Source organism: Bufo bufo, chromosome 5 (assembly GCF_905171765.1).
Source record: "Bufo bufo chromosome 5, aBufBuf1.1, whole genome shotgun sequence".
In the NCBI taxonomy this organism is placed as follows: Eukaryota; Metazoa; Chordata; class Amphibia; order Anura; family Bufonidae; genus Bufo; species Bufo bufo.
Genome location: NC_053393.1, coordinates 562,713,835 through 562,726,381, shown reverse-complemented (window position 1 = coordinate 562,726,381; position 12,547 = coordinate 562,713,835). Strand labels below are relative to the sequence as shown.

Genomic DNA, 12,547 nt, shown 5'->3' with positions numbered 1-12,547 from the left:
CAACAACAATAAAATCATTGACTTCTTGACTCTGCGGCTATTTATTCCGTCTACCGTCTGTGTTTCCAGTCTCAGCGCCAACCGTAAATCCGTTACCGATCCTGCATCACCCCCCGAGCTACGCCAACAGTTCTACGATTACATCATGTCTTATACATCTTCTCATGATCGGATCTTGAGGCTGGAGAACATGCGTGTAGATGACTCTCCGCTGCTCCATCCCTGGTGCGTTCATTCTCAGGGGGCAAGGAAGTCTTCATGATGGTCTCCTGCAGTGTGGACATCTTCCAACCACTAGAGGGCAGTCACCAACCACAGGAGGGATGTTTTATGGCAGAGTAGGGCCTCATTCGCACAACTGATCTGCCCCCCTGATTTCATGGCCCGATGCTCTCCTTTGCCCTCCGGGATTGGCTTTTTCTGGAGATCCGGTGACGTACCGGGCTCTCAATAGGGACTACTAGGCGGAGGCTTCTTCCCAGCAGTGGGCCTAGTGACATCACTGGCACTAATGGGCAGGTCTGTAAAACGACTAGGGCAGCGCTAAAGTCCTCCCATCAGAGCCGGTGACGTCACCAGGAACCCTCCGCACAGGGCAAGGGAGAGCATCATTTCATGCTCCTATCAGCTCTGAACCCAGACAACCCCTTTAAGCACAAAGGCTTGTGACAAACAGTAGTGGCGAAAAGGGCCCTAAGTGCTGGGGCCCGATGATCTACCATGTCCTGGTTCAGGGTTTGTTTTGATACTTTTAAGACCATCTAGGATTTTCTTATTTTTGGGACCGCTGTGGGCACGGCACAGAGGCCACCATGTAATCCCGCAGCTTGTGAGTGGGACCCGTTATCAGCCGGTCAGACTGCGCAGGGGTCCTCAGTTAACCCCTTCCTGAAGATGTTAATGGGGCAAATGACGCTATCTGAGAGCCTCATACCAAATCATTGAGCTGGTTGTGTTGAGGTCAGCTCCCTAATTAATGACATAAGAGGCGTCAGAAGTTCTATAGGATTTCATACAACGCCATAAGCTGGGCAATGGGCAGAACCTCTAGAAATTATTAGACCTACAACACATCAGTCCTCAGAAAAAAACAACATAAGGCAAACGCCAAAAAACGAGGATACTGTTTGTATAAAAATATATGATTTTATTAAATTACATCAGACGGTAAATATCACTTATAGTCAAAGGGGATGGGATATAGAGAAACGAGCCTCTAAAAAATGGGCTCAACAATGCGGAGAATCGCATCGGAGGAAGATCGCACCTTGATGCAGCCATACTAAAGAGTCAGGTGACAATCAAATTCATAATAACGTACAATAATGGGAAATATCACATCAACCCCTAACATGATTATCCAAGAAATCCTCTCACCCTCCTCAATATAGAAATCAAGTTGAATATCGGACTGCGGCGTTATTGTAGCAAAGCCTACTACAATCTTGATAACTGCTTTTCTCGCCCATTCCATTGGGGGACACAGACCATGGGACGTCCTAGAGCAGTCCATGGGGTGGGAAGACGGCATGCGGCTCTTTTGAACCTTTGCCGCGGCTTCGGCATGGGCGTAGGAAGCGGGGTATCAAATCCCCCCCAGGCCAGCGGCAGTGTGTGTGCGGCGGGGCAGGCACTGAGATGAGTGCTTCCATTGTGGGAGCGAAGCGCTCATCTCCATAGTGATCTGTTTGTATCGCCGTCCTCAGGACAGCGATACAAACAGAAGGCTGCGGAGGAGCAGGGCAGGGAGGTGTGTCCCTTTCCTGTTCCTCTGATAGGCTGCCGGCACTACTAGGCCGGCAGCCTATCAGAGGCCGCCTGAGCCGTACAGCGCTGGAGTCGGGACACAGACCGGAAGAGGCCTGCATCGCTCCAAAGAGGTAAGTATAAGTGTTAATTTATTTTTATTTTTTTTAACTGCCAGTCTGGCACATAATGGGGGGGGGGGGCTGGTATTATACTGGCACATGATTGGGGAATTTGGGGGGGCCCTGGAATTACTGGCACATGATTGGGGGGGGGGGGGGGTCTGGTATTACTACTGGCACATGATTGGGGGGGTCTGGTATTACTACTGGCACATGATTGGGGGGGTCTGGTATTACTACTGGCACATGATTGGGAGGGTCTGGTATTACTGGCACATGATTGGGGGGTCTGGTATTACTGGCACAGGATTGGAGTGGGGTCTGGTATTACTGGCACATGATTGGGGGGGTCTGGTATTACTGGCACATGATTGGGGGGGGTCTGGTATTACTGGCACATGATTGGGGGGGGTCTGGTATTACTGGCACATGATTGGGGGGGTCTGGTATTACTGGCACATGATTGGGGGGGTCTGGTATTACTGGCACATGATTGGGGGGGGTCTGGTATTACTGCTACATGATTGGGGGGGGTCTGGTATTACTGGCACATGAATGGGGGGGTCTGGTATTACTGGCACATGATTGGGGGGGGGGTCTGGTATTACTGGCACATGATTGGGGGGGGGGTCTGGTATTACTGGCACATGATTGGGGGGGTCTGGTATTACTGGCACATGATTGGGGGGGTCTGGTATTACTGGCACATGATTGGGGGGGGGGGTCTGGTATTACTGGCACATGATTGAAGGGGGGTCTGGTATTACTACTGGCACATGATTGGGGGGGGGGGGGGGCTGGTAAAGGTAAATTAAATATTTTAATAAGCTATTAATTTGCAAAAATATATTTTACATTGTTAAGTGAAAGTCCATTTTTTCTTCAGACTGACAGCTGACTGCACGGTCCTGTATATAGCATTAAGGTAAGAAACAATATATGCAGTGTTAGATTTGTTTTAAATATCGCAATGGTTTTGCGGCTCCCAGTTTTTTTTCCCCTTCGGAAACGGGTCCAAGTGGCTCTTTATGTCTTAAAGGTTGCAGACCCCTGGCTTAGGCCATTACTAGGAGGAGACACTATGCAAATAATAAAGAACAGCTCCTCCCCCACTGGCCACACCCCCGTGCTCCAACAGGAGGACCTCCGTTTTAGCTTGGTGTCGGATAAGGAGGTGACGCCCCCGCAGGGTTGTCCCTGTAGTTTTTTCTTCTCCTGTTTGTTTTTTTCTAAACAGAGGACGCAGGGTCGCATGGTGCGTCCCTGGTCTCTCAGTGGAGCGAGCGCCGGGGTCGAATGGCCGTCCCCGGCTACCTCCCTTTCCCCCCAGAAGATAAGTGGAACCGGGCTCGACCTGCAGCTCCGGTGGCCTACCAGATCCGGGGTCACCTACTCCTGCCGTCTTTCCAGTGCACTGCCACTCCTTGTGCCAGATGACTGAAGAGGTGACGCCCTGCTGGTCCGGTACAGAGGGTGAAGACTGCGGGACTCAGATAAGTACACGACTCTCCTGCAGCTCCCCCCGTGCTCACACTGTGACACGGTTCTTTAGGGCTTACCTGTGGATCTGGGAGGGCCGGCTGGTTGAGAGGGAGGAGGGATTCCTTGTCCCCTGCATTCTGGCGGTGGGCGCCATTTTCGGAGCCGGGGTCTGCCTTTTTTCATAGTTCCCGCGCGCACGTGATTTTTTACTGCAATTTTTTCGCGTGATCTGTGACGTGACTGGGGGGCGGAGCCTATCGCATCAGCTCCGGCGCTTCCGCTTTGCCTCAGCGTCTCTCCACGCTTGACTGCTACTCCAGCTCCTCACAGGTCACGGTAGGACAGATAGTGTTCCGCAAAGCTGTAGGAGACCCTGACTCCGGGATTGCCGCCATCATGCCAAGACCTGGAGCCCCCCAAAAATCGAAAGCCACTCCTCAGGTCCCACTGGGATCCTGTAAGGTCTGCTGCTTGCCACTATTGGTTACAGTGGTCTCCTGTGACTCTTGCCTTGGGACAGGATCATCCACCTCCTCCTCCCCCTCCACCAAACCAGCCCAGTCCCTCCTCCGCCCCTGCGGAGCCCTCCTGGGCCTCTGCCATAGCTAGGGTGGCCGCGGACTTGGCCCAAGTCTCGCGCGCGGCCATGGCCTTTATGGAACACATGGCGGCCACTGATCCACCGCCTGTGGTTAGCACCGCTTCACCTCCTGGCGCCCCCCGTAGAGGACGCTCGACCGTTAAGAGGCAGCGTACGCAGCAGCATCCCTCCTCGGATGTCTGCTTACCCCCCCCCCCCCCCCCCCCCCTCGCCTGCAGGCGTGTTCAACCTCTCCCTCTCACAGGGATTACAGGTCTGAAGAGGAAAGGTCCGGCTCGGACGAGGACACGGAGCCAGAACCCTCACCTAAGCTCTCCACCATGGTGGCAGACTTGGCCACGGCGGTACGTGACACCTTTGACATCCAGGGGGAACCTCCTACTAGTAGCCAGGAATTCCCCCTCTTCCACTCCAGAAAACCGGAGGCAGTCACATTCCCCATTCATGGCGAGTTCGCCAAGGTCCTTTCTAAGGCTTGGGAACGCCCTAATCACCGTTTTTCTGCTACAAGGCATATGGATACTCTTTATCCTTTCCCGGCAGATAATGTGCAGCAGTGGTCTTCTCCTCCTAAGGTCGACCTGCCGGTGGCCAGATTGGCTAAGAATACGGCAATACCTGTCCTGGACGGGTCCTCCCTACAGGACTCTGTTGACAGGCGTTTGGACTCTCTTTCCAAAGCCATATTCTCTCTGGCGGGCACAGGTCTGCGGCCCGCGTTCGCCTCGGCCTGGGTAGCCAGGGCGCTTTCGGTGTGGTTGCAGCGCCATCATCAGGACCTCGCGGAGCAGGATGTTTCTGCAGACACCCTAAACTTCATCCTCCAGATGTCCCAGGCGACAACATTCCTCTGTGGGGCCTCATTGGATGTCGGCACTCTCTTTGCGCGGGTGTCGGCCCTCTCAGTCACGCAGTGCAGGGAGGTCTGGTTGAAGGTCTGGGACGCCGACTCTTTCTCCAAGCGTTCCCTCACTAACCTCCCATTTGCGGGCTCCAGGCTCTTCGGTGCTAAGCTGGATGAGATTATCTCTGACGCTACGGGGGTAAGAGTACACCTGACCCAATCTAGATCCAAGCGCGCCTTCAGAGCTCGCCCCTCTGGCTCTAGAAATCAGTCCTTTCGGCGCTTCTCCTCCTCCAGGTCTGCGACAACCTCCTCCTCCGGCGGCTCTCAGGACTTCCGCAAGAAGCCTTCCTTTAAGCCTCAACCTACCTGGCGCCCGCGGGCACAGTTCCAGGGGAGTTCTGCCCGCCCCGTGGTTCCCAAGCAGTCCTCCGCCTGAAGCCGTCTGCTCTCCTTTCAGCATGTCTGGAGAGCTCACGTTCAAGACGCCTGGGCCCTGGAAATTGTAACTTCCGGTTACAAGATAGAATTTGTTTCCAGACCTCCGGAACGTTTCTTTCCTTCTCGTGTTCCGGGGGATCCGGCCCGAGCCTCGGCCCTTTTACAAGCGGTTTCTTCCTTTCTGGTCAGGGGAGTAGTTGTTCCAGTTCCTCTGGAGGAACAGGGGGCAGGTTTCTACTCAAATATCTTTGTAGTGCCAAAGAAGGAGGGATCAGTGCGTCCGGTCCTAGACCTGAAGCTGTTAAACAAGTCCCTGCGGGTGCGGAGGTCCTGGATGGAATCCCTCCGCTCCGTTATTGCTTCTCTTCTTCCAGGGGAGTTCCTCGCGCCTATCTGCATGTCCCTATCGCAGAATCTCACCACATGTTCCTGCACTTCGCCATTGGCGACCGTCATTATCAGTTCGTCGCCCCGCGGGTTTTCACAAAGATCTTGGCGCCGATCATGGCGCTTCTCTGTACCAGGGGCATATCTCTGCTGCCCTAACCTGGATGACATTCTGATAAAGGCTCTCTCTCGTCCCCAGGCCGAAGACAGCGTCAGGATCACTGTTCAGACTCTGCAACAGTTCGGCTGGCTGATCAACTTCCCGAACTCCTCTCTCCAACCTTCCCAGAGGGTGACCTTCCTGGGGATGATTATGGACGCTACTGCAGCCCGGGTATTCCTCCCGGGTTGCAAGTTCTCACGGATACGGGAGTTCGTGTCTCGCCTTCTGCATTCCCCGTGTCTCTCCATCCGGGAGTGCATGCAGGTTCTGGGGCTTATGGTGGCCTCCTTCGAGGCAGTCCCCTTTGCCCAGTTTCACACTCGGCCTCTGCAGCAGGCGATCCTGTCTTTCTGGGACAGGACATCGAGGGGTCTGGACTCTCGGATCCGCCTTCCTCCTTGGGTTCGCATGGACCTCCCGTGGTGGCTGTCCCCTCAGAGTCTGACTTCGGGGAAATCCTTCCTCCCAATCTCCTGGACAGTCGTCACCACCGATGCCAGTCTCCTGGGTTGGGGCGGCGTTCTCCGTGCTCGGACGGTTCAGGGGGTGTGGTCAGAAGTGGAAGCCCGACTTCCGATCAACATATTGGAGCTCAGAGCAATTTTCCTCTCTGTCTCATTGGACCCCCCTCCTAACGGGCCTCCCGGTAAGGATCCAGTCGGACAATGCCACAGCCGTGGCCTACATCAATCATCAGCAGCCGGCCGGTGATGCAGGAGGTGAAGAAGATCCTCCAGTGTGCGGAGGCTCACTTTCCAATATTGTCTGCAGTGTACATCCCAGGGGTCGAAAACTGGACGGCGGACTTTCTCAGCCGCAACAGGGTGGATCCGGGAGAGTGGTCTCTGCATCCGGACGTATTCGAGGATGTCTGTCGCTGTTGGGGCCGCCCGGACGTGGACTTGATGGCGTCCAGGCTCAACAACAAGGTTCCTGGCCCGAGCTCGGGTTCCGGAGGCGTACGGGGTGGACGCTCTGGTGTCTCCGTGGCAAGACTTCGCACTCCTCTATGTCTTCCCACCACTGCCTCTACTCCCAAAGGTTCTTCGCAGGGTCGCGGCCGAAGGAATCCCGACCATCCTCATTGCTCCCAATTGGCCTTGCCGTGCCTAGTTCTCGGAGGTCACTCGGACACTGGCGGACGTTCCGTAGCCTCTTCCTTTCTGGGAGGACCTGCTGTCTCAAGGACCTCTCCCACCAGAATTTATAACCACTTCGTTTAACGGTGTGGCTGTTGAGACCACTATCTTGAAGAAGAGGGGCTTCTCAGACTCTGTCGTGAAGACCATGAACAAAGCCAGGAAACCAGCTTCCTCCCGGATATACTATCGTACCTGGAAGGCCTTTCTTGCCTTTTTGTGAGAAGATAGGCGTTTTTCCCCTTCATTTCTCCGTTCCGATGGTCCTCTCCTTTCTCCAGTCGGGTCTTGAGATGGGAATGTCCCTGAGCTCTCTGAAGGGTCAGGTCTCCGCTCTGGCCATTTTCTTTCAGCGCTCTCTGGCTCTGCTAGGTCCGGTGAGGACCTTCCTGCAGGGGGTGGCGAATTCGGTCCCTCCTCTGCCCCCCTGGGATCTGAACCTGGTTCTGTCTTCTCTCCAGGCGGCTCCTTTTGAGCCCCAGAGGAATATTTCCCTGAGCTTTCTCACCTGGAAGGTGGTCTTTTTGGTGGCCATCACCTCTATCAGGAGGGTATCAGAGCTGGCCGCCCTTTCCTTTAAAGAGCCCTTTTTGGTCTTCCACAAGGAGAAGGTGGTACTGCGCCCTGTCCCTTCCTTTTTGCCCAAGGTGGTTTCCGCCTTCCACCTTAATGAGGACATAGTCCTGCCATCCTTTTGCCCCGCTCCGGCGAACCCCAAGGAGCGCGCTCTCATTCTCTAGAAGTTTTCCGTGCTTTACGGGTGTACCTGTCGGTTACTGCCCCATTTCGCCGCTCGGACTCCCTTTTTGTGGTTCCCGATGGGCCTCGTAAGGGTCTGGCGGCCTCCAAGGTCACTGTGGCTCGGTGGATTTGGTCGACTATTGCCATGGCCTATCGGTCCCGGGATAGGGTTCCCTGGGGGCCTCCTGGGCTAGACGCAATCGAGCCTCTACATCACAACTTTGTAAGGCGGCCACCTGGTCGTCCTTACATACCTTCACAAAGTTCTACCAGCTGCACTCTGTGGCGTCGGCTGATGCTGCCCTAGGGCGCAAGGTATTGCAGGCTGTGGTTCCTGTTTAACCGTTGGACGTTTTCCCTCTGGAGGTGCTGGTCTTCCCACCCCATGGACTGCTCTAGGACGTCCCATGGTCTGTGTCCCCCAATGGAATGGGCGAGAAAAGGAGTTTTTTTTTGTGAAACTCACCTGTAAAATCTTTTTCTCGTCTTTTCCATTGGGGGACACAGCTCCCACCCATTCTTGTCTGTTGCAGGAGGGGTTGGTTCTATTCTAGTGGGACCTTATGGTTAACGGCCCGATTGCGGTGTTCCTTGGTTCTGCTTTTCTTTGTTAATATTTGGTTTCTGATCTCCTTCTCCTACTGCTTTTGCACGCACTGAGGTCCTCCTGTTGGAGCATGGGGGTATAGCCAGTGGAGGAGGAGCTGTTCTTTAATATTTGCATAGTGTCTCCTCCTAGTAATGGCCTAAGCTATACCCATGGTCTGTGTCCCCCAATGAAAAAGACGAGAAAAAGATTTTACAGGTGAGTTTCACAAAAAATCTCCTTTTCACTAGGTAAGTCCGCCGGTCTAAACATCAACTATGTCTCCATATTACATACTCATATTACTGCTGCTCGCGGTAAAAGATGGTCCCCAAATGCCTCAACCTCGACATGTGTTTCGCCACGTAGGCTTCGTCAGGAGGTACCTCTAGAAATGACAGTTTGCGGGGTTCCAGGTCCTGGCCTGGGTTTTACAAGGTGACATGATCCAGGACGCAGCAGTAAGGACCTCCAACTGTGCACAGCTCAGGCTCTTCTCTGGTCATGAATGGGTTAATGTGTCAGGACCTCATCCAAGGAGCATTTTACTCTTGTCCTTCTGAAAAATGTGCTTGCAGCATGTACTGAAGTGTGCGCCAGAGTGACTGGAATGGAACAGGTGTCCACCCAGTGATGGACAGGGATAAGCCCCGCGATCTGCAGCACCCCTGGGCACCTTTATGTCACCGCTGCTTTCACTCTTTCCATACCCTTCACATTTTATATTTAGACTTGGAGGGAATTTGGGTGCTTTAGATTCACCTACCAGAAACGCCTGATCCAAGATTATGAGGAAATACGAGTCTCCATGTACTGTCCGCTCACAGCCAGGTCTGGAAAATTCCACCCGGAGGGAACCTGATGTGTGAATGTCGTGTCCAGGATATCTGTGTCCTGAGACTGGAAAGTCTTCACACCCTTTCACTTTCCTCACATTTGTTATCTTGCTTCTTGTGCTAGAAGTTCCCCCATAATGAGAAAGTGAGAACAGAGAGAAATCTTTACTAAAATCTCACATTGACACAAGTCTTCAGCCCCTTTACTCCGGACATACAGTAAGTCTTCAGCCCCTTTACTCCGGACACACAGTAAGTCTTCAGCCCCTTTACTCCGGACATACAGTAAGTCTTCAGCCCCTTTACTCCGGACATACAGTAAGTCTTCAGCCCCTTTACTCCGGACATACAGTAAGTCTTCAGCCCCTTTATTTGGGACACACAGTAAGTCTTCAGCCCCTTTACTCCGGACATACAATAAGTCTTCACCCCCTTTATTTGGGACACACAGTAAGTCTTCAGCCCCTTTACTCCGGACATACAATAAGTCTTCACCCCCTTTATTTGGGACACACAGTAAGTCTTCAGCCCCTTTATTTGGGACACACAGTAAGTCTTCAGCCCCTTTACTCCAGACACACAGTAAGTCTTCGGCCCCTTTACCCCGGACCTACAGTAAGTCTTCAGCCCCTTTATTTAGGACACACAGTAAGTCTTCAGCCCCTTTACTCCGGACACACAGTAAGTCTTCAGCCCTATTACTCCAGACACACAGTAAGTCTTCAGCCCCTTTACTCCAGACACACAGTAAGTCTTCAGCCCCTTTACTCCAGACACACAGTAAGTCTTCGGCCCCTTTACCCCGGACCTACAGTAAGTCTTCAGCCCCTTTATTTAGGACACACAGTAAGTCTTCAGCCCCTTTACTCCGGACACACAGTAAGTCTTCAGCCCTATTACTCCAGACACACAGTAAGTCTTCAGCCCCTTTACTCCAGACACACAGTAAGTCTTCAGCCCTATTACTCCGGACATACAGTAAGTCTTCAGCCCCTTTACTCCGGACACACAGTAAGTCTTCAGCCCTATTACTCCAGACACACAGTAAGTCTTCAGCCCCTTTACTCCGGACACACAGTAAGTCTTCAGCCCTATTACTCCAGACACACAGTAAGTCTTCAGCCCCTTTACTCCAGACACACAGTAAGTCTTCAGCCCTATTACTCCGGACATACAGTAAGTCTTCAGCCCCTTTACTCCAGACACACAGTAAGTCTTCAGCCCCTTTACTCCGGACCTACAGTAAGTCTTCGGCCCCTTTACTCCGGACACACAGTAAGTCTTCAGCCCCTTTACTCCAGACACACAGTAAGTCTTCAGCCCCTTTACTCCGGACACACAGTAAGTCTTCAGCCCCTTTACTCCAGACACACAGTAAGTCTTCAGCCCCTTTACTCCGGACCTACAGTAAGTCTTCGGCCCCTTTACTCCGGACACACAGTAAGTCTTCGGCCCCTTTACTCCGGACCTACAGTAAGTCTTCAGCCCCTTTACTCCGGACACACAGTAAGTCTTCAGCCCCTTTACTCCAGACACACAGTAAGTCTTCAGCCCCTTTACTCCGGACACACAGTAAGTCTTCAGCCCCTTTACTCCGGACACACAGTAAGTCTTCAGCCCCTTTACTCCGGACACACAGTAAGTCTTCGGCCCCTTTACTCCGGACACACAGTAAGTCTTCGGCCCCTTTACTCCGGACACACAGTAAGTCTTCGGCCCCTTTACCCCGGACCTACAGTAAGTCTTCAGCCCCTTTACTCCGGACACACAGTAAGTCTTCAGCCCCTTTACTCCGGACACACAGTAAGTCTTCGGCCCCTTTACTCCGGACCTACAGTAAGTCTTCAGCCCCTTTAGTCGGGACACACAGTAAGTCTTCAGCCCCTTTACTCCGGACACACAGTAAGTCTTCGGCCCCTTTACCCCGGACCTACAGTAAGTCTTCAGCCCCTTTACTCCGGACACACAGTAAGTCTTCAGCCCCTTTACTCCGGACACACAGTAAGTCTTCAGCCCCTTTACTCCGGACACACAGTAAGTCTTCGGCCCCTTTACTCCGGACACACAGTAAGTCTTCGGCCCCTTTACCCCGGACCTACAGTAAGTCTTCAGCCCCTTTACTCCGGACACACAGTAAGTCTTCAGCCCCTTTACTCCGGACACACAGTAAGTCTTCGGCCCCTTTACTCCGGACCTACAGTAAGTCTTCAGCCCCTTTAGTCGGGACACACAGTAAGTCTTCAGCCCCTTTACTCCGGACACACAGTAAGTCTTCGGCCCCTTTACCCCGGACCTACAGTAAGTCTTCAGCCCCTTTACTCCGGACACACAGTAAGTCTTCAGCCCCTTTACTCCGGACACACAGTAAGTCTTCAGCCCCTTTACTCCGGACACACAGTAAGTCTTCGGCCCCTTTACCCCGGACCTACAGTAAGTCTTCAGCCCCTTTACTCCGGACACACAGTAAGTCTTCAGCCCCTTTACTCCGGACACACAGTAAGTCTTCAGCCCCTTTACTCCGGACACACAGTAAGTCTTCGGCCCCTTTACTCCGGACCTACAGTAAGTCTTCAGCCCCTTTACTCCGGACACACAGTAAGTCTTCAGCCCCTTTAGTCGGGACACAAGTCTTCGGCCCCTTTACTTGTAACTTAGTTGAAGCCCTTTGGCAGTGATTACAGCCTCCATTTTTCTTGGAGATGGTGCCACAAGTTTTCCACCCCTGGTTTTGGGGATTTTCCACCATTCTTCTCTGCAGATCCTCTTCTGCTGTCAGGTAGGATGGGGGCCGACGGTGGAAATCCATTTTCAGGTCTCTCCAGAGATGTCCCATTGGGTTCAGGGCTCTGGCTGGGCCCCTCAAGGACATTTGCAGAGCTGTCTGTAAGCTGAGTTGTCTTTGCTGATTAGGGTCATTGTCTTGTTGGAAGGTGAACCTTCAGCCCAGCCTGAGAGTCAGAGCTCTGGATCAGGTTTTCATGAAGAATATCTCTGGACTTTGCTCCATTCAGCTTTCCCTGACCCTGACCAGTCTTCCTGTCCCCCTAGCACCTGGTCTCCCCCAGGCATGATGCTGCCACCATCATGCTTCACTGTAGGGATAGTATTGGGCAGGAGATGAGCGGCGCCTGGTTTCCCCCCAGACATGATACTGCCCCCACCATGCTTCACTGTAGGGATGGTATTGGGCAGGTGATGAGCGGCGCCTGGTCTCCTCCAGACATGATGCTGCCACCACCATGCTTCACTGTAGGGATGGTATTGGGCAGGAGATGAGCGGCGCCTGGTGGTCTCCAGACATGATGCTGCCACCACCATGCTTCACTGTAGGGATGGTATTGGGCAGGTGATGAGCGGCGCCTGGTCTCCTCCAGACATGATGCTGCCACCACCATGCTTCACTGTAGGGATGGTATCGGGCAGGTGATGAGCGGCGCCTCGTCTCCTCCAGACATGATG

At 53.3% G+C, this 12,547-nt stretch overlaps 1 protein-coding gene across 1 annotated transcript in view; it reads right to left on the bottom strand.

Annotated features, from left to right (window-relative positions):
- Positions 1-12,547, bottom strand: part of LOC121002662 (adhesive plaque matrix protein-like) — a 78,188-nt gene that overhangs the window by 5,117 nt on the left and 60,524 nt on the right. The window lies entirely within an intron of this gene.